This window comes from Bidens hawaiensis, unplaced genomic scaffold (genome assembly GCF_021521415.1).
Source record: "Bidens hawaiensis isolate Kalapana, Puna unplaced genomic scaffold, B.hawaiensis_p1.1 tig00008011_1, whole genome shotgun sequence".
Classification (NCBI taxonomy): domain Eukaryota; kingdom Viridiplantae; phylum Streptophyta; class Magnoliopsida; order Asterales; family Asteraceae; genus Bidens; species Bidens hawaiensis.
Window position 1 is genome coordinate 316,726 of NW_027491561.1, and position 22,790 is coordinate 339,515.

The window sequence follows — 22,790 nt, forward strand, 5'->3', positions numbered from 1 at the left end:
AACCAAGTGGGAGAAACCCAAGACACCGACTCAAGTTCGAAGTTTCTTAGGCTTAGCCGGATATTACCGAAGATTCATTCAAGACTTCTCTCGAATAGTTGTCCCATTAACTTCACTCACAAGAAAAGCAATTAAGTTTGAATGGGGACCGAAGCAAGAGGAAGCATTCAAAACACTTAAACAAAAGTTAACCAATGCACCTCTCTTGGCTTTGCCGGAAGGGTTAGAAAACTTTACCATTTACTGCGATGCTTCGCACACGGGAATGGGATGTGTTTTAATGCAAGGAAAGAAAGTAATTTCTTATGCTTCGAACAGTTGAAAGTTCATGAAAAGAATTACACCACGCATGACCTTGAATTAGGCGCTATAATTTTTTCTTTGAAGTTATGGCGACATTACTTGTATGGTGTAAAGTTCACGGTATATACTGATCACAAGATTTTGAAGCATATATTTGATCAAAAAGAGTTAAACATGAGACAAAGGCGTTGGATGGAAACACTTAATGATTACGACTGTGAGATCGTATATCATGAAGGAAAAGCCAATGTAGTGCCTGACGCCTTAAGCAGGAAAGAAAATGAAAAGCCAAAGAGAGTTCGAGCTCTTAAATTGGAACTTAAAGTTGATTTAGCTAGTCAAATCAAAGAAGCTCAGAAGTTGGCACTGGAAGAAGGAAACAATAAAGCCGAAAAAGAAAATGGTACAATCGATCAACTAATTAAAGGAAGTGACGAAATACTTAGACTCGGTACAAAGATTTGGGTACCGATGGTCGGAAGTTTAAGAGATAAGATTTTAGAAGAAGCACACAAGTCAAAGTATATGATGCATCCAGGAAGTGACAAAATGTATCACAATTTGAAGGATGATTACTGGTGGATCGGAATGAAGAAAGATATTGCCTTATATGTAGCTAAATGCCTGACGTGTTCAAAAGTAAAATCCAAACACCAAAAGCCGTTAGGATTACTACAACAACCGGAAATCCCGATATGGAAGTGGGATATGATAACCATGGATTTCATCATGAAGTTACCGAAAACTTCACGCCAAAATGATGCAATCTGGGTTATTGTCGACAGACTTACCAAGTCTGCCCATTTTATACCGATACAAGAAACGTTTAGCATGGATAAGTTATCGCACTTATATGTTAAAAACATTGTATCCTTACATGGTGTGCCGCTATCCATCATTTCTGATAGAGATAGTCGTTTCACTTCAAATTTTTGGTCAAGTTTTCAAAAGTCTATGGAGACTCGACTAAACTTAAGTATTGCATACCATCCCCAAACTGATGGCCAAAGTGAACGTACAATTCAAACCTTAGAAGATATGCTTCGTGCTTGCCTTATTGATATAGGAGGAAGTTGGGATACCCATCTTGCTTTAATGGAATTCTCGTACAACAACAGTTATCATACGAGTATTCAAGCAGCACCATTTGAAGCATTGTATGGACATAAGTGTAGAACACCTGTATGTTGGCCAGAAACAGGTGAGTGTCAGTTGTCAGGACCCGAGATAGTCCAAAGAACCACCGATCAAATAATACAAATCCGTGAACGATTAAAAACAGCAAGGGATAGACAAAAGAGCTATGCGGACTTATGCCGTAAACCTTTGGAATTTAAAGAAGGTGATAAAGTATTACTTAAAGTCTCACATTGGAAAGGTGTAGTAAGATTCGGGAAGAAAGGAAAATTAAGTCCAAGATTCGTTGGGATGAAGGGTATTCACGATGTGTTTCACGTATCCAATCTGCGCAAATGTTTAGCCGACGAAACCCTTGAAATGCCATTGAAAGATGTCAAGATCAATGAGAAGCTTAAGTTTGTAGAACAACCGATTCAAATAGAGGATAGTATGATTAAATTTCTTAAGCACAAACGACTGAAGCACGTGAAAGTCAAATGGGATTCAAGACTAGGACCCGAGTATACGTAGGAACTCGAGTCAGAAATGAAGAAAAAGTATCCCAATCTATTCCAATAAATCTCGAGGACAAGATTATTCAAAAGGTGGGGAGGATGTAACACCGTGTCTTTTACCCTCTTTAATTTAAGCCTAAATATACTAACTTAGAAAGCACAGGGACCAAAAGTGTAAATTTTGAAAATGTTGTCCCATCGCGGTACGCGGCGGGGTAACAATCAACCCATCGCGTAGCGCGATGGGCTTGCTGAGTTAGTGGACACGTGTCCAACGACGTGTCAACATGTGGCTCGTTGTGACAGGCCACGTGTCACCACCGCATAAGGCGGCGTAATATTACGGCATCGCGGTACGCGACAGGTTCCAAAGAACCCATCGCGTACCGCGATGGGGTCCAATTTCGGCTATAAAAGGGGGGTGACGGGCATAAGCTCCATTCATCCCAAAAACACCATTCTTTACACACACATAGCCTTGGGAAGCGTACCCCGTTTCCGTAACAAAGCCGACGTGCTGTTTTCTCGTATTTCGTGCAAGAAACGAAGTTATAATCAAGTAGCAATCACTTAAGCAAGTAGATCAAGATCTTGCCTTTTTTTATCAATCTAAGTGTCCGCATTAAGGTAGGGTTTACGTTTAAGTTATTTGAATTATAGCTTAGACTTTCAATCGATGCTATGGCCTTTAACCTTGATCGTATTTTACAAATCATTCACAATCATGTTTTCTTGGACGTTACTTCATGATGAAGTAATGTTAAACAAAAGATATATTTTGACGGACATGTAGTAACTGGAAGGGGGATATCACTAGTAGTAATTTTCTTGCCTAAGGAAAAGTAATTCGCATAAATCCCAATCAACCGAGGGACCCGTTTACTTACCTGGAGAAACTTACCAACGTGATAGAACCTATTAGGCCAAAGCATGCTAAATCAAACGTCACATAAAACAAGTGTTTTCATTCACAATCAAAGATAAACAATTTCAAGGTTAAGCTTACAATCATAGCTTAATCATCATTCAAAACATTCATACGAACCTATTTATGTATAGGTTAAATATCATTCGCAATCAATCAATCAATCAGTCAAGGGTTTTCAACACCGACGGTACAGGTGAATAAGTCAACCTTTTTATCAGTCAAAACATATTTATACTCAATGAGACAAACGGGTGTTTGTCTTAACGAGTCAATCAATGTCTACAGGGGATCAAGTGATCTCTAAAACATTATAATACAAGACAAAAAATAACAGCAACTCGGACCGAGTACACATGTGTCTGGATCCAAACATAACTGTTCAGCCTAATCAGTCAAAGGCCAGGTGGCCGTGGGCTAACGGTCATGACTAGTTCTCCTTGCAGGGGCGTCATAGCTCGGGAGAACATTTGTGTGTGTGTGTAGGGTAGTGGTACAAATCCCAGATGTGGCTGTGCATCTGCTGAGTGTACAGAAAACTATAATTGTATTAAAATTGTCATTCAAAAAGTTTTATCGAGTCATACGTGTTCACCAGCATATAGCTGACGTATTTTTCCAACCCATTGTAGGTAATTAAGCATAAGTAGCCTTAGCAAGTATTGGAGTTCATATGAAGATAGAAACGCTTACAAGATGGCTCCGTTTTTGATAAACAAATCCTTGTATTATGAAACATATATTTTGTAAACTATACTTGGGTGTTTAAGTCCCAAGTAAATTTTCAATGTAAATTAATATTATATTCAACCTAAAGTCTTCCGCTAAAATTAAACCATAAACTCTCATATATTTACAAAACAGGTACCAACTTGTGGTCACACTCTTAGGCCCTAAATCGGGGTGTGACACCCAGTTTCTGTTTGGGACTGAACCTAGTTGGGCCTAGGTGCTTTAATGGACAGTTGGGCCTGACTTAACTAAATCCGCAAGCTTTAAGCCCATAACCCATCTGAATAAAACAAGCCCAACATAGAAAGTGTGTTGGTTAATTAGAACACCAACTTAAATTATTTTCACTCCCCCGTCTTAGGCCTAAGAGTGTGATCGATAGTTGGTACCATATTTGTATATAAATCAGAGTAGCGGGTTAATGCGGAAGACTTATAAAAACATATGGATTAAAGTTTTAAATATTTACAATAAAAAAGATGAGACAAAGGTCTCGTTTAAGTTTACTTGTTTTAAGTCTTACAAAACCACCATATTTTAATATTCAAACAAAATTTATCCGAGCCATCGGATTCTTGAGCTCTTCGTCTTTCAAGCTCTAATCTTGGTTACCTGCAAAATATTGAAAATACGTCAGCAACGAATGCTGGTGAATATGCTGACGCTAAAATATTTTCTTTTACTTAATCACCCCTCGAGACCACGTAAGTCTCGGCCCATCTTGGCTTAGGAATAATTAAGTTAAACAACATAATTATAAACTCGAGTCTCTACACTAGGTCACCTCAGCAAAACACCGCAGCGTTTCCACATAACTTAGGTACCATAAATATACACATGGTCAGTCTCACTCGGACATAACTTACGTCCGGCCCATCGTGGCTGGAGGTCGTGACCAAGCGTGGTGCGATGTGCCCACCGCATTCCACATATGTAAGGATCCAGACAAACATATACTACAGCCTGAGGGCTAGGCTTATACTCTTATTTACAATGTTTTTAGAGACACTTAGTCTCATGTAAAGTTTTACACATAATACGTTTTGATTGTTTGAAACAAGTTTGTAAAAGTGGGGCGTATTCACCTTTTCATTGGTATCGGTTTCCAATACCGTACGTCGGTCTTTCCCTTGCTATCTTGCACCTATAGTACGAGTATAACTTTTGTTAGTCGGATATACAATCCGGCTAAAGACCTTTAGTCTTATTTACCTCGATGAACCTTTAGTTCATAATTTCTTTTTTACTTTAAAACTTTTAGTTAAAAAGTAATGTTTATAAACCTTTAATTTATTTATAAAACCCTACGTTTCTTTTTTTATAAGAAACGTATTTCTTTCCTTTTATTATTTATGAATACTCATTATTCTTAAATAATATTTATAACAAAGAATTATATTCACACATACATATACACTTGTATTTCTTTCTTTTTCTTTTCTTTGTTATATATTTCTTTTATTCTCGAGGTATCGAGTATAATCTCGACTTAGGGTATTAAGTCTTTTCAATATTTTATTATTATTTTATTTGGGCATTATGCCTACCTTCGTCGGCTTATAAATACCCTAGGAAAATGAGCAGCACTTCGTCGCCGCTTGATCAATCACTCTTTCCTTCCTTTTCTACACTTGGCACGCTTCCCGAGGCACCAACACTACACGGTACGCACTTCGAGATGATCACCGGGATATCGAAACAGCACCACCTTCTTGTTTGGAATGTCGTCGGAGAGTGGTACGAATATCAAGATAATGGGCACGGAAATCGAGGTAATATGGCACGTTTATCGAGACGGATCGAGGGCAAGCATTTCGAGGTATAGAGAGATGTTAGAGAGAGAGTTGTGTGTGTGATTTGAGGTGTGGGTTATGAGAACCCGTGACCTTCTATTTATAACAAAAATTTGGACCTTGTCGCGGTACGCGACGGGCCTTGGCTTAGCCTGTCGCGTACCGTGTCACACCCCCATCTTAAGCCTAGGAGTGTGATCAATAGTTGGTACCATATTTGTTTATAAATCAGAGTAACGGGTTAATGCGGAAGACTTTATAAAATATAAGGATCAAACTTATAAATATTTACATTACAAAAGGACGAGACGAAAGTCTCGTTTAGTATTTACTTGTTTATAGTTTACAAAAAGATCATATTTTAATATTCAAACAAAATTATCCGAGCCATCGGATTCTTGAGCTATTCGTCCTTTAAGCTCTATTCTTGATTACCTGCAAAATGTAATAAAATACGTCAGCAATGAATGCTGGTGAATATGCTGACGCTAAAAATATTTTCTTTACTTAATCACCCCTCGAGACCACGTAAGTCTCGGCCCATCTTGGCTTAGGAATAATCAAGTTAAACAATCATCATAAACTCAAGTCTCTACACTAGGTCAGCTCAGCAAAACACCGCAGCGTTTCGACATAACTTTGTACCATAAATATACAAATGGTCAGTCTCATCCGGACATAACTTAGGTCCGACCCATCGTGGCTGGAGGTCGTGACCAAGCGTGGTGCAATGTGCCCACCGCATTCCACGTATGTAAGGATCCAGACAAACGTATACTACAGCCTGAGGGCTAGGCTTATACTCTTATTTACAATGTTTTTAGAGACACGTAGCCTCATGTAAAGTTTTACACATAACACGTTTGATTGTTTGAAAACAAGTTTGTAAAAGTGGGGCGTATTCACCTTTTCAATGTGATCGGCTTCCAACACTGTCCGTGAGTCTTTCTCTTACTATTTCGCACCTATAGTACGAGTATAACTTTTATTAATCGGATACACGATCCGGCTTAAGACCTTTAGTCTTATTTATCTCAGTGAACCTTTAGTTCATTATCTCTTTTTACTTTAAAACCTTTAGTTAAAAAGTAATTTTTATAAACCTTCAGTTTCTTTATAAAACCCTCAGTTTCTTCTTCTTTAAGAAACGTATTTCTTTCTTTATTATTTAAGTATATTCATTATACTTAAATAATATATTTCATAACAAAGAATAATCATATTTATATATACTCACATATATTTTTCTTTTCTTTATTTTCTTTGTTATATATTTCTTTGTTTCCCGAGAATAACTTCGACTTGGGTATTAAGCCTTTATGATATTTTATTATTATTTTATTCGGGCATTATGCCTACCTTTCTTGGCTCAATACACCCTATTTACTCGGGAAGCACTTCGACTCTATCCTCCTTATCAACACACGCTTGATCAACCCTTTGACACGCTTATCGAGACGCTAACTCTTCACAGCTCGTACTTCGGGATGATCGTCGGAAAGTTGGGACAGCACCTCCTTCTTGATTAGAATGTTGTCGGGAAGTGGTACGTTTATCGAGGTATAGTACAGAAATCGAGGAATCAGGCACGCAAAACGAGGTGAATCGAGGGTCGGGTTCACGGGGTGCTAGAGAGAAGTTAGAGAGATAGTAATGTGTGATTTTTGGTGTGAGAACAACTGAACCTGTGGCTCTCTATTTATAGCCAAGATTTGGACCCCATCGCGGTACGCGATGGGTCCCTTGGCAAGCCCATCGCGTACCGCGATGTAGGCTTGCTGAGTCATGGAATAAACCTGCCAAGTGGCGACACGTGGCAGGCGCCGCGCCACGTGGTGACACGTGGCGGCAAACGTTACCACCGTGTGCCACGTAGCACACGTGTCACATTGTGTCAGATACCCCATCGCGGTATGCGATGGGGCTTCCTTCTGATCCATCGCGTAGCGCGATGGGTCAGGAAATTCAGAATTTTCATTTTAACCCTTGCAGTTTGGAAATTGATAGTTTTGGTCCCTTGATTTTGGAAATTGACATTTTTGGCCCGAAATTTACGTGATGTTACATACCGCGACATAGGCTTGGCCAGTCACCACTAGACCTGCCACATGGCAGGCGTTACGCCACGTGGCGACAAGCAGCAGCCGTGTTGCCACGTGGCGACAGACTGTGCCACCGTGTGCCACGTGGCACACGTGTCAGACAGCCCATCGCGGTACTCGATGGGTCGTTCCTCTGATCCATCGCGTAGCGCGATGGGTCAGGAAAACAGAAATTACCTTTTTAACCTTGTAGTTTGGAAGTTGACAGATTTGGTCATTTGACTTTAGTTTCTGGCATTTTTGACTCGATATTTTCCGTGATGTTACAATAATTATACAGTTAATTAACAAATACATATTTAACAGTTAGCCGGGCACAATTAAGGAAGGGGATAATGATTAATGGTGAACGCAACAGGATTCAGGTGAGTTTCTAGCCCCATTTCGATGTTATGTTTTCGGGGTTGTGTGCATACTCGATGTGTTTGTTAGCACATTTATCCTAAGTGATAAGTGTATGCCTTATGTGATTATGTGAAGGTTAGGAATGATTGCTTGTCAATACGTGAACGATCTTCGGATATTGCACGTGTTGACAAGTTTTAATGCTATGTATAATGAAGGTATGGTATGTATGTTTATATGCATGAATGTTATAAAGATTAATAAAAGAAGGTTAATGTATGGTTGTATGGTACGAAGAGGGAACCGGGCCCTAATAATACTCGAGGAAAGAGGGAATCAAACTCTACTAATATTCGAGAAATAGGGAACCGAACCCTACTAATATTCGAGGAAAGAGGGAACCGGGCCCTAATAATACTCGAGGAAGGAGGGAACCGGGCCCAAATAATACTCGAGGAAAGTATGGCGTAATGCTCTTTATAATGTAAGATATAAAGGTAGGTAAGTAAGGATAAAAGTATGAAAGTACGAATGAAAGTATGTAAGTATAATGTATTGTATGTTGTATAATTAACTAGAACTCACTCAACATTGCTGACTTTTAGTATGCACGCAGGTGAGTAGGATGAGGCAGCCCGCTTAAGAGGGACACGTGGCATTGAATAAGAGGCTGGCATCGGAAGACTCAAGTCGTTTATGTTATTAGTTTATGTTAATTTTGAAAGACAAAAATGTTTATTAGGACAAGTTATGTAATGTTTCATGAAAGCTTTATATTCCGCGTAAAGTTTTAATTAACTCTGATGATTAGAACTGTGTTTATAAGTAAATCCAACGTTCAAATGTGAGGCACCGGTAACGGGGCCTTACATAGGTTGGCTCTTAGTTAGTGTTTATTAACACAGATTAGGAGTATCTATTATGTTAATTTATTCTTGACTATTGCCAGTAAATTTGCAAAACATACATAAACAATATATATATATATATATATATATATATATATATATATCTATATATATATATACCTATATATATATATATATGTGTGTGTGTGTGAATATTATTTCAGTGTTGTTTGACTATTATCTAAATTTCGATGTTCATGGACTTTTTATTTAAATTTTTTGCTTATTTAAACATTTTAGTTTATTATACCAGTCTGCAGACGATAAAAAATAAACAGTTTTCTTCTTGCATACTGCAAAGGTTTGGTCCACCTCTTCTGCTACAAATGTCTGCATATGTGGTCTGCAGATTACAGACATTTTACCTCTGAAAAAACAAACAGCATCTAAGATATCTCAAGAAATCGCCTAGGCATGGTGTGTTGATAAATAAAGAGGGAGACCTTGATATACGGGCTTATGCTGATTCTAATTGGGCTAAGTGTTTGGGTAACATGAGATATGTGACTGGGTACTGCGTTTTACTGGAAATTCACTCTTTTCTTGGAATAGTAAAAAACATTAATCATGCCACGGTCTTCAGCAGAAGCCGAGTACCGTTCCATGTGTGTCGTCATTGGAGAGAGAATATGGTTTATAAACTTGATATCAAAACTTAAGGTGAAAGTGACCTTACCTATTAAATTGTTTTGTGATAACTCAGTAGCCATTTCTATTGATGCTAATCCGGTCTTCCAAGACTGAGCTAAGCATTTTGAGGTGGACTTTTTTTATCTACGTGAAAGAATCACCTCTAGACTCTACTTTACGAGCCAAATATTGAAAGACGAGACAGAACTAAGTTTAGTAACAAACTTTCAATCATACCTAACCTATAGTCATGGAAAATAAAAACAACCCAAACAATCGACTCGTAAGACCATTCTCATTCACAAATGAACTCAACCCAATCTTTATTCTCTCTTTTTCAATTACTCAACCCAACCAAACTAAACTTTTCACTATTTTTTATTTCACACTCATTATCAACCCAAACTTCACTATTTTTATTAAATAAATATAATTTATAATTGTTTCCTTTTTATTAAAAATGTCTAGAAATATAAAAAAACTTTATTAAAAATAAACAATATATATTTACTTTAAATTTTTTTAAAAAGAAATATTATATTCATTAACATACTCAATAAAGTAGATAAGCAAAATTACAATTGCAGCATAAAAATAAAAAATACACATACAAATGATAAACGCTACATAAGTTTTACCAAAAAACGTACAAACCCACATTAAAAAATATTTTTTTGAAGTATTCTGTGTTTTATAAAATTTATATCAAAGTGTTCACAATAAAAAGTTAAACGCAACTTTGTATCTATATTTTTTTAGAGTTAACTTTTACAAGGTTATTAATGAAAAATTAAATTATTAGTGAAATTTAATCTTAGAAAGAAATAAAGAAAACTGAGTAATAAGAACAAATAGGATACGGATATGTGGCTTTGTTTATAATAAACTAATATGTGAACTTAAGTTGTGAATTAGATTGGTGTAGCAAACCATTTGTGACTTGAGATTGCAAAAATTGATTTTCTTATTTTTTTTTCCTTTTTAAATTCATGTGGCAAACCAATCCCAATTTAGTTAACCAATGTGGATGGTCTAATGATTCAAACGAATGTCCAACTACACCCATCAATGGAAACCAAAACCAACTTGTCATTCATTCAAGACCCGCCTCTTAACCAGACAATTAACAAAAACATACGTGCAAATAGCCGTTTAGCCACACACATGGTCCATCCGCACAACAATCCAAACCGAGCAGATCCTATCGTTGCAAGTTATTTTCCAATTTTCTTTACAATATACATCATTTTAATGCATTTGTTGATTTGCATTTTGCCAATATGTACTTAGAAGATGATTAATCGTATACATTTTGACTTTCGATGTCAATGACAAAGTGTCTAATTTGTCGATTGAATTATATGTGTGAATAGGCTGTTAAATGAACCGAACCGTTCGACAGGAATTTCGTTTATGTTTATTTATTTAATAAACGAACGAACAAAACCTAACAATACATTGCTTCCCTAAAGGATAAAATACTCTTAAAAGTAAGCTTTCAATCAAAGCATCAAATGAATAAGAATGATCTCAAGCAAGAAACACAAAGGAATGGAAGAATCTAAAAACATAAACAGTAACATTACTGCCGTTTGTTGTTTTCTTTATTCGACATACTTTTTACCCAAAACCGACCCATTTTTGGATATAAGTTTGAGTGGAGAAACATCATACTTAAATATTGGAGCTTCGATGTAAGTTTTGGGCTCGTTTTCTAAAGAGAAAGTATAATTTTTAAAACAAAACGAGGAGTTTGGATTTCTTTAAGCCTTTGGATTATTTACTAGAAGACGGCGGCATTTAGATGGTTGAATTAAGCTAAATCAAGATACATCATTATATCCCATTTTGACTTTTAAAGTCAAATGTTATATTCATGAGTTTTCGACGAGATGCTCGATATTGGTCATTTGGTTGGTTACAATGGATAGTGTGCGGAGGGTATGTAATGATGGTATATCTAACCACTAATTGTAATACTATTTATTTTTTTAAATTAAGGATATTTATTTAGTTAAATAGTGGATTCATGACATAGTTTTTTTATGTGTATGAAAGTATAAAGTATGCTAGAACTATATTTTTATAAGGTTTTGGGCTTGTTAATAAAGAGTCGAATGGAGTCAAGGTTGCTCACTTGTTTGGCTCTTTAAATTGAAGCCTAATGTTAATATCGATAAAGCTTCCAAAACTATAACCCACGCGCGTGTGTGTTCGCACATACATACATACATACATACATACACACATACACATGTTGTCTCAGTTGTTGTTTGGCCCGAGTGTAAGGCCTAACCCAAGAATTATAAAGGGTTGTTAGGATTCTTGTTAGCTAAGTTAGAGTTAACATTATAAATTAGGGCCAAACCAAGTTAAGGTTTGTCAAAGTGAGATGCAACCGAGTTAAGGTTCATCTAGAGACACAAACGAGATGTAACTGTGTTAACGTTCATCTAGATGCAACCAAGTTAAGGTTCATCAAGAGTCAACTGAGTTAGGGTTTGAAAGTTTGTAATCAGTTTTTTAAGTTAAATTTTCTGATTAATATGAATGAAAGTTAGTCGTTTAGTTAGTATTTGATTATCGATTCGATACTTGAACATACACACACACACATATATAGTGTTTGATTATCGATTCGAGACTTGTGCATACACACACACACACACACATATATATATATATATATATAGAAATGTTATAATAAGAAGTAGACTTTTCCTAAGAAAAAGAAAGTTCAAAATAGACAATTCACTCTTTTTATCATTTTGGGGCTGAGTTGGATCATCTTCCTACTTTGATTGCGCTAGCAAAGCAAAACGTTGGGGTTAGCTCAGTCTCGTGCTCCTTTTGGTGAAGATGATGAATCGACGGAACATGTATTTATTTCTTTTTGTCTTGCTTAGTCTTTTAAACAATTTTTTTTCTAATGTGAAGAAACACTGATCTAATCCCCTAGACGGGTCCTAGATCCAATGAGTCCACAAGGTAGGATACGGATAACAACCAACAACGATACGAACACAATCTCCCAAAGTCCAGTGACCGGAACCTGCAAACAGACACCGTGAGCTTGTTACGGGAAGGACAAGAGGGGGAGTCTTCCCGTAACCACCCTCCGACGTGAGAATAAGTACAGTTCTTACAGGGAAAAAGTACTAAAATATTGAGAGTATATAGTTGGGGGTGAATGAATACCTCATGGAAATTGAGAGGGTATTTATAGCCAAAGAGTGTGGGAATATAATTGGGCCAGCTATCCCTTTCTAGAAGATGCTCCCGTAACCGTCTGGGCACGTGCCTTCATATGATAGGTTGAGCTATACGTCGCATGTGCATGGGCATAACAACCTGGACACGCGTCTTAATATGATAGGACACTATCTAATCCTGGCCATGTGCACGGTTATAACAACCTGGTCAGTTGTCCTTCATTCATTGGCTGAGAGATCATGTATTGCCCAAGAAAGCATCTTGGTAAATCTTCTAGAAGGCAATTGGTTAATTTACAGATGTCCTGTTGGCATTCCCTCCTGGTCAATTGGCGGGTGAATGTGTTATAACGCGGATGACATCTGAGGGTGCCTGGATGCTTCCGCGTATGATATAAGGATGTTCTTCCTTTACAGAGTTATGCGGGTGATCCATATGTCCCGCAGGTGTCTTAGAGGAGAGTTCCTTTAACCCGCGGGTATCTTCAAGGGTATTTGAGTATTTTTGGTACCCTACCTCTATAAGTCCCCCCAGTCTAGTATTTCTTCCATGTAAAGTTTTTATACGGGTGAAATTTTGGACTTAATGTATCTTGGGGATTATTGAAATTTACAAGTTGTGGTGAAGATATTTTATGTTGTAGTGGATAACCATAACAATAGTATGATGTGACAGCTTGCAGGTGCGTGAAACAGGGGATGTGACGTCTATGCCGGCTGTCACTGTACCAGACTGTTCACCTTTTTGCTTTTTCGAATTTCCCGCGTGACGTGGCATCTGCTGAGTGGATGACAACGTTCTCTCTCCCCTATTCGTATCTCATCGCATTAATTGTGATGGGTATAAATAGTGGGTGGTAACTTCTTATTGAAGTTTTATCACCTTTGATTTTCAAATATCTTATTTTCTTTCTCTCATAATCTTCTGATCAACTGTTCTCTTTTATTCACGATTGCGCGTTGTTTTCCTTTTTTCACTGGACCCATGGCTAGTCAATCGTTGATTCCAAGTATCGACGAGATAGAAGTCAACTGGGATCGAGCCGAGTATGAAGAATTGCTTCATACTTATGGCATTCCACCGGAGTGGGAACCGGAGTTTCCTTCTGCCGGATCTGTTGCTAGTCTGCCTCCTATTGGCAAGATGGCAGTGTACACTGACTACTTCGTTTATGGGAATTTTCGGTTTCCGATAACCAAATTTCTTATGAAGGTGTTAAGCGCTTATGGGATCCATTTATCCCAGTTACATCCTCTTACCGTTATGCAGATTCGACACTTCGAATTTCCGTGTACGACAAAAGGAATGTTGCCACGGATTGATCGATTCCCCGTGTTTTATCAAATGACCAACCGTGGCGGATGGTTTATGTGTAATCCAATAACTGAAAGGATTATCGGCGTTGTATCTGAGGGAGGCTCTAAAGATTGGCGCAACAAATTTTTATGGATTTCAGAGGGCGTCGTTCCAGATACTATGGTCCGTCGTCCGGCCAACGAAGCGCTCTCGGATATTGTTACAGCCGCACACGAGGGCCGGGAATGGTTCCGCACCTTGGTTTTGGAACCATCTCCCATGCGGTATTTGCCTAAGGAGGCCTTGGTATAGGCGGGTATGAGCCGCCTGTGGCCATATCCAAATTTGGAGCCTGTCTTTATGGGCGTGAATGAACATAAGTTACATTCTCTTTTCTCCTCTTAGTTTTATATGAAACTTTTTTGATTGACTTATTAAGGAATTTTCAGGTGAATGGCCTATGATGAATGCCTTTTTTGAAGGTAGGGGTTGCAAGGGAAAACGTATCCGTGATGCGAAGGAGACACCTATCTTGGAAAGGACACGGAACCAATGGCTTCGGAAGCCATTTTTCAAACAGGTGCGTACATTTTTAACCCTCATCCGCTCACTGCTCTTACTTCTGACGGGGTGATCGTCATTCTTTCTTCGAGTGACGAATCATTCTCCCAAGAAGAAGAAGATTCTGATAATGCTTCTGAAATTTCATCTGTCTCACATCTGCTTGCAGATTTGGAGCGGAAGAGGGACTTCTGGTCCTCTCTGGCAAGTGACGTGGGTTCAAGCCACGCGGATACCGCTGAAGGACCATCCGCTAAAAAAACGTCGGACACAACGTCTGACGAAGCAAAAAGTCAGCCTTGCTGAGCGAATGAAAGGATTGGCTGGTAAGTCAAAATGACGTCTTTTCTTTTAAACTTTAATGCTTTAATTGATTTTCATGTATGATCTTATTGTGTAGATTCTCCTGCGGTTGTCGGTGGAAGTGCTGTATCGGACAAACTACCGTCCACAACACCTGAAGACGAGAAACTACCATCTCCGCCTCCGAAGAAGGAGGATAAGCCACCAACTCCTCCTACTGAGGCGAATCAAGAGGACCCACTTCCTCCGCCGGAAACTGAAGATCCTCTGGACAATCTGTTTGGAACTGGAGACGCTTCTAGTTCCAAAGGGAAAGGAGTGGGTGTAGATGAGGAGACATCCAAAGCACCAGAGTTCTCACCTCGATCCCCTCCACATTTTTCCTTCTCATCTTCATCCTTTTCCATGGGTGAAGGAGAGGGTTCTCAATTTCGATGCCCTTTGCAGAACGTTGAAGGGGTGGCGACACGTGATGCCCACCATCAGTCTTCCTCTATCCCTGTGCGTCCCCAAGCAACTAGTTCATATTATTATGGGGAGCCAAATCCAGGGGAGGATTATCACATGTTTATCCCTCACTGGGATATCGTGAATGGATCCTACTTCACTGATCCGGACGTTTATGCGGCATTCGTCAACCAATGTGTGTCGCCTGCGGAGCGGATCCACCAACGCGGACGTTCTCATCATGACCTTCATATGGATTATTCCTCGTCCTTGGCCAATATTGTGGCTTGTGGACAGGAAATTCTGCGCGAGTGGCGGCCGATTGGTGGGAAGTTGGGAGAAATGACCCGATCTGCCGAGGAGGCTAGAAAAGAAGCTGACAAACATCATGTGGTAACCAACACAGCCAAATGGAAATTATCCGATGCTGAAATTGCTCTCAGAAATGAGAAGGATAGGCACGCGGCTGCTGCACGTCAGCGGGAAGAAGCTTGCAAGAGACAAAATTATGTTCCTCGGGCTGCCCGGGATGAAACTCAGAGAAAAAATAAGGACTGGCCAAGGCACTTGATACCAATTCAGCTTTAGAAAACCAAGTGACCCGCCAAGGCGCCAAAACTCAAGAGCTTGTAGCGGAATTGAAGCTGCATAAGGAGCAGGCTGGACTTAAGGATAAGAGTGCTACTGAGATGCAAGCTGCCTACGACTCTCTTCTGCAAGCACGTGATGAAGCGGAAGCCCGTGCAGCTGAGTACCTAAATGATAAGAAAAAAGTAGCTGACGGGTCCCGTGAACTTCAAAAGCGGGCTGAACGGGCGGAGAGGGAGCGACGATGGCTGCTGGGCCAGGGTCTTAACGCGGTATATTCTCCCATTCTTCCGCCGTTATCTATAGATATTGTTCTACCAATCGTTAATGAATATGTTTATCTTTACAGGTCATTAAGCATACGAAGGACTAAACGGAGCTGACAGATGGCTTGGCTTTCCTGCTCACAGCTTCCTCCAATTCTGGTCGCGTGGTGGTCTTTAATGAAGGAACAGCATATGCTCAGGCTGGTCGTTCGTTAGAAGAACATCCACTGCACGGGCGTGATGTTGCTCAGGAGTATGAGATGCGTCTCAATGAGTATGACAACTTATCATTTCCCCTGGAGAACATGCTTCCGGAGTTTGCAGCAGCCAACGTTGGCGTGGATCAACTAAAGGAATTTTTAGAGGAAGAGGCGGAAGACACTCAGCCTGCACCTCCGAAAGATTCATTCGCCCCGGACCCGTAGGATAGACTAAGACTTTGTAATTTCTTTTTCATGTTTTGTAATTATCCTTTAATCATGAATGAAAAGAAATCTTTTTGCCTTCTTTGTGAGTCTTGCATAGTTTTGTATTAGGATATTATCTTGTGAGATATTTTTGAATTATCCCTTTTTGAATTTTGCAAGTGGTATGAAAGAGATGATGTGGCGGAAAGAGAAATGTCGCAAGACAACTGACAAGACGTGTATGACATCTTTTGGCAGTTTATTTTTGCTTTTTCGTCTTTCCCGCCTGATGTGTCAACCCTCAATTGGGCCTCTTTTTCTCTCTCCACTTGCATCCAATTGGTCACATTAACTGCGATGAGTATAAATAGACCGAATCCCTCTTCTATTAATTCTTATCTTCTTCCAATTCTTCTTTTTCTCTCCAATTCCAGATCTGAAACTTTCGATTAATCTTATCATCTAATCATCCTTCTATCTACAATGGGTAAAGAGAAGAAGAGCGATGCTTCTATAGACAACGTCGTTCTTCATTGGAAGGAGAGGGATTATCAGGAAATCGTCAACGTTTATGGCTTAGCGCCTGAATGGGAGCCTAAATATCCGTTGGATGGGTCGATTGCCACCAACCCTCCGGCGAAGAAGATGGCCGTGTAAACGGATCATTTCACTACAGGGAACTTCAGGCTACCTGTAACAATCTGCGAGGCCATTTTGAAGGCCTATGGGATCCACCTGTTGCAGGTCCATCCCTTCGGGATGTTGAGGACTCGTCATTTCGAATTCTATTTCCAGGCTCGTAACATGGAGCTACGGTTAGCCGGTTCACCGTCTTCTACAAGATTGCTAACCGCGGCGGGTGGTATATCTGGTCTACCACAGGAAAGGGTACTATTCGTACTGAGTGGTACTGGAGCCTCCACAAGTGGAAGCCCAAGTTATTTTTGATTCGGGAAGATGTGATTCCGTTCGAGATGACTTATCGCAAAGCCGAAGAAGGGCCGCCTGTAGTCCATGGTACTACAGAAGTGAACCTCCCGTGGTTCAAAACTTTAACACAAACACCCACCCATATGTGTGCGATCCACGAAGGGGCATCGGTGGGTGCAAATATGACTCGTTGGTGGTTGTTTCCTAATTTCGAACCATACTATGAGAAACCCAATAAGAGGGATAAAGATGGTAATTCTGAGGACCCCATCGGTCTGGCGCCCCTCCACTCACTTTTTCGTTTTAAGGATCAGGGGGGCTAGATCCTTTGCAAGTGGTCCGCAGGTGTCTACGTCCCGTCCCGAGGGGGAGGTTTCTGTGCATCGTCCGCGTTGGTCTTTATGCTAGGATTCGACATTTAATGACGCGGACGTGTGTCTAGAATACCTGCAAGAGAGCCTTCCTCCTGCGGAGAGGGAACGTCAACGCAGACGTATACGCCAAGAGTGATTGAACTCTTATTCTTACTGCTTGGAGAATGCTGTCACCACCAGTCAAAAAATTTGCCGAGACTGGTTAGGTATGAACGAGACGTGGGGTGAGTTGGAGATTAAAGAAGCCCAGGCAGAAAAAGAAGCCGTTGAGGCTATGAAAGAAGCCAAGGACAACCGCCTGGCTGCTGATACTGCTGAGCGACAATTAGCGGATGCCAAAGTGGCATTAGAGGCAGAGAAGGCCCGTCGCTGAGGATGCTACCGCTGCTCTTCAGCAACAATTAGAAGAGTATAAAGCCTCTACGGAGGCTTTAAAAGCTGAATCATCCGCCAAGGATAAACGCCTTGCCACTCTTGCTTCCAAGAACCAGGAGCAATCCTTGGAGTGTGCAGGACACAAAATGGATCTTGTTCGAGCCAAGGCGAACAAAACATGGTTGCTTGCGGAAGGTATCCCCCAGGTACATGTTACTTTGTGAATTTCATTAAAACACATAATCATATGCAAAACACTTGTTCACGTTTTATCCCATTTGAACATTAATAAGAAGTTTTTCTTTATCCACTTTGTTTTATTGTTCATAATATAAGTGTGTGTAGGATCTTCTTTGTTGTCAATAAAGGATTACATACTTGTGAAAACACATATTACATGAAACTAGAATGTAGGAGTAATAAGATTTTTCATAGAAAATGCGTAAGCCATCAACAATTACAGACAAATGACATTAAATGTCTTCTTACTAGTCTATTGGGCACGCATGCCGAAATAAAAAGTAAATATAATTGTTGTTAGATGTAACACTTCTTCAACTGTGCCACATTCCATGTTCTGGGGATCTCAGTCCCGTCCAACTTTTCTAATTTATAAGCACCATTGGACAATACTGTTTTTATTTTGTAAGGGCCTTCCCAAGTTGGAGCTAATTTACCCGGAGGCTCTTATCCGGAAGCCTCATTACTGCGATAGACAAAGTCTCCAACATCAAAGGTGCACTTTCGGACCCGCGAGTCATAATATTTCTCTAGTTGGCGTTTGTAGTTATGCTCGCGGATTGATGCCAATTCTCTCCTTTCTTCATAGAGGTCAAGGTTCATCCACAATTCCTTATCATTGTCATTGATCATCAGAATTCGTGCGAATGGAATCCCAATTTTGTCCGGGATCATGGCTTCAGTTCCATAGGTTAAACTGAACGGCGTTTTAGAATTGTTGGAATTCTTCTAAGTACGAAAGGCCCAAAGTACATGGGGCAGTTCGCCGACCCAGCCAGCTCGTTTAGTGCCCAATATCGCCTTAATCTCTTCCTTAATCGTTCGGTTGGTCCGTTCGAACTGACCGTTAGCTTGCGGATGAGCTACGGATGTGAAAATCTGGGTGACCTGAAGTTCTTTCAGCCACTCTTGTAGTCCGCTATCCGCAAATTGAGTTCCATTGTCACTTACAAGTTCTTGCTGAAAACCAAACCGACAAATTATGAATTCCAAAGGAATTTCTTGATACTTGATGCCGAAATGGATGCGACTGGTTTAGCTTCCACCCACTTGGTGAAGTAATCAATAGCCAAAATTAAAAATTTGACCCGTCCCGGGGCTTCTGGGAAAGGACCCATAATGTCAATAGCCCATTTTTGGAACGGCCAAGCAGATGTCACCGGAACAAGTTCGTTCTTTGGACGCAATGTATTGGGAGCGTAGCGCTGGCAAGAATCACACTTCCTGATTTCTTGCACAACATCCATGTGCATCCCTGGCCAGTAATATCCAGTGTTCATTAACTTCGTAACGACCATTATCGGGCCCGCGTGAAGGCCAAAAATGCCTTCATGAACTTCCCTGATCAAGTAATTTGCATCCTCGGCGTCCACACATTTGAGTAGTAGGCCGAGAAAGGATTGTTTGTACAAGACGCCATCTTGTATTTGGTAGTTCAAGGCTTTATATTTAATCTTTCGACCCGCGGCCTTTTCTTCCGGTAAAATTCCTGACGAAAAATAAGCCATGATCGGCGTCATCCAGGATTCTATGCCAGTTTGGATTACCAGAACTTGATTCTGTGGAATTAACGGGCGATCTAGGACTTCAACACCAATGTCTTTAGTGAATTGCTCGAAATTCGTTGAAGCCAACTTACTAAGGGCATCCGCCGACTTGTTCTCGCTTCTCTTGATGTGGATAACCTTAAAAGAGTAGAATTGGAGAATCAAGTCTTTCTCTTGTGACAGATATGAAGCCATTACATCATTTTTTGCTTCGTAAGTCCCATTAATCTGTCCCGCAATCAGCATAGAATCCACCCGCACCTCCAAATTTTTCACCCCAAGCTTCTTGGCTATCCGCAAGCCTGCCAGAAAAGCTTCATATTCCTTCTCGTTGTTAGTACTTTTAAAGTCTAATTTAATGGCGTATGTGAACTCATGGCCTTCGAGATTGACTAGCCTGAGGCCTGCGCCAGATCCCTCGCTGCTCGAAGCTCCATCTGTAAACAATGACCAGATCTGTCCTAGTTCAGGAGGTGCCTGGGGTTGTTGCTCGATCAAACATTCTTTTTCTTTGTGTTGGGGGACTTCAGTGACGAAGTCCGCCAACACCTGCCCTTTGATTACCGGTCTGGGTTTATATTCAATCGCGTGTTCACCCAGTTCGATAGCCAACTTTTCCAGTCATCCAGATAATTTCGGCTTACTCAGTACATTCTTGAGTTTGTACGCAGTTAACACGTTGATGGGATGACCTTGAAAATACCTACGGAGACGTCGGGCAGCATAAACCAGTGCCAAGACCAGTTTTCAAGCATTGAATATCTGGTCTCCGAGTCTGACAACGTCCTACTGACATAATAGATTGGTATCTGAATATTTTCTCTGTTCGTCAGTAGTACGGCTCCGATGGCAATATCAGATGCTGATAGGTATAACGTCAAAGGTTCTCCCGCATACGGTGCTGTCAAAGTGGGTAACTCCATTAAGCACTTATTGACTTCCATGAATACTTGTTCAGCTTCCGTAGTCCACCCAAACTATGCCTTCTTGATACAGTTTCTCAAGGTTGAAACAAATGGGTAAGATTTGGCTGCATGGTTTGCTAAGAATTTATTCAATGCGACCAATCTTCCGTTGAGTGTCTGTACTTCTTTGAGGGAAGAAGGAGAAGGCATGCGGGCTACTGCCTGGACTTTATCCGGTTGGTCTTGAAACACGCGCCTGTAACTATTACGCCTAGAAACTTTCTCTCTTCCATCCTAAAGGAACATTTAGCTGGATTCAGCTTCATGTTAATACCTCTCAAGGTTTCGAATGTTTCTTCGATGTCCCTCAACATCTGATCTTCTTCCACACTCTTTGTTACTAAATCATCCAGGTAGACTTCAAGATTTCGACCAATCTGATTCTTGAAAGCTTGATCCATCAGTCGCTGTGGCACCCGTGTTTTTCAATCCAAAGGTCATCATTTTGTAGCAAAATGTTCCTTGGTCCGTGCAGAACGTTGTCTTATCCTCGTCACCCGCCGCCATGCGGATTTGGTGATAGCCTTTGTAGGCATCGAGGAAGCATTTAAACTTGAACGGGGCCACATCGTCTACTTTGAGATCAATTTCCAGCAATGGGTAACAGTCTTTTGGACACGCCTTGTTCAAATCCTTGAAGTCTATACACATCCGCCATGTTCCGTTGCTCTTTGGAACGATGACCGGATTAGCCACCCATGTTTGATACTTGATTTCACGGATGATACCAGCATGAAGAAGATCTTGCACTTGTTCATTCATAGCCTTGGTTTGCTCCGGACCCATCTTTCGCTTTTTCTGAACAATCGGAGTAAGCATCGGGTTTACCCTTAATTTGTGCTCTGCAATATTCAGCGGGACACCAGTCATGTCCACGGGTTGCCAAGCTCTTGGTTAACAACTTCTTCAAGAAAGTCCGTACTATCTCTAAGATAGTATGTCCAATCACAGGTCCGTAAACTTTTTGTTCAATACCCATTTTTCCTGCTCGGTCCTCAGTGTTTGCTTTGGTACTTCGCTGGGCTTTGAACTTTTTGTTGTGAAGCAATGTCGGTTAACCGGAATAATTGCTATGCCGGTGCAGGTTGGAACTCCTACCGCACCGTGAGTTGTGGATGGGTGAGCATTAAAGTCACCAATTGCTTCCCGATCCAAAATAATGTCATGTTTGGATGTTTCTGGTAAGACCAAAAACTCAACATCTTCTGTTCTTGAATGTACGCCGTCACTGAGAGTGACCGGAAAAGATATCACCCCTCGCGGGTGCATCACTTCACCTCCAAATCCAGACACAGGAGCATGAGTAGGTTTTAACATCTCCTTATCCTCATCATCGAGTTACTCAAAGCATTGTTCGTACATAATGTCAGATGTGCTACCAGTGTCAAAGAAAACATACTGCGATCGGTAATGACCAAAGAGGGCGGTGATTATCAAAGGATCACGGTCCGCCCTTGACCCGTGGAAAAATAAGTGGTTCATTCTTCCATTCCTCATCCAAGGACTCTCTCATCTTTCCCCCAACTCTATGTCCGCCTTGAATCATGTGGACGTTGAAATCTTTAACTTGTTTTTTGGGCGGGCCCTGGCTGTATTGCTCGGGAGCCTTACCAGTCCCTGGTTTTGCACCCTTGACCAAATGTTCAAGTTTTCCAGATTTTACAGTTGCTTCAATTTCGTTTTTCAAGGCCACACACTCTTCTTAGTATGCCCTATATCATTGTGGAATGAGCAGTACTTTTTGGCATCAAGGAACGATCTCCTTGTGAGTGGTTGAGTTTCCTGAAATTCACATTTTCGGTAGTAAGAATTTCTAAAGGATTTTTTAACAATGGAGTCCAACTGTTGGAGGACCGCGCTGAAGAATTTTGCTTATTCTTGCTACCAATCAAAGATCTGGCATCAA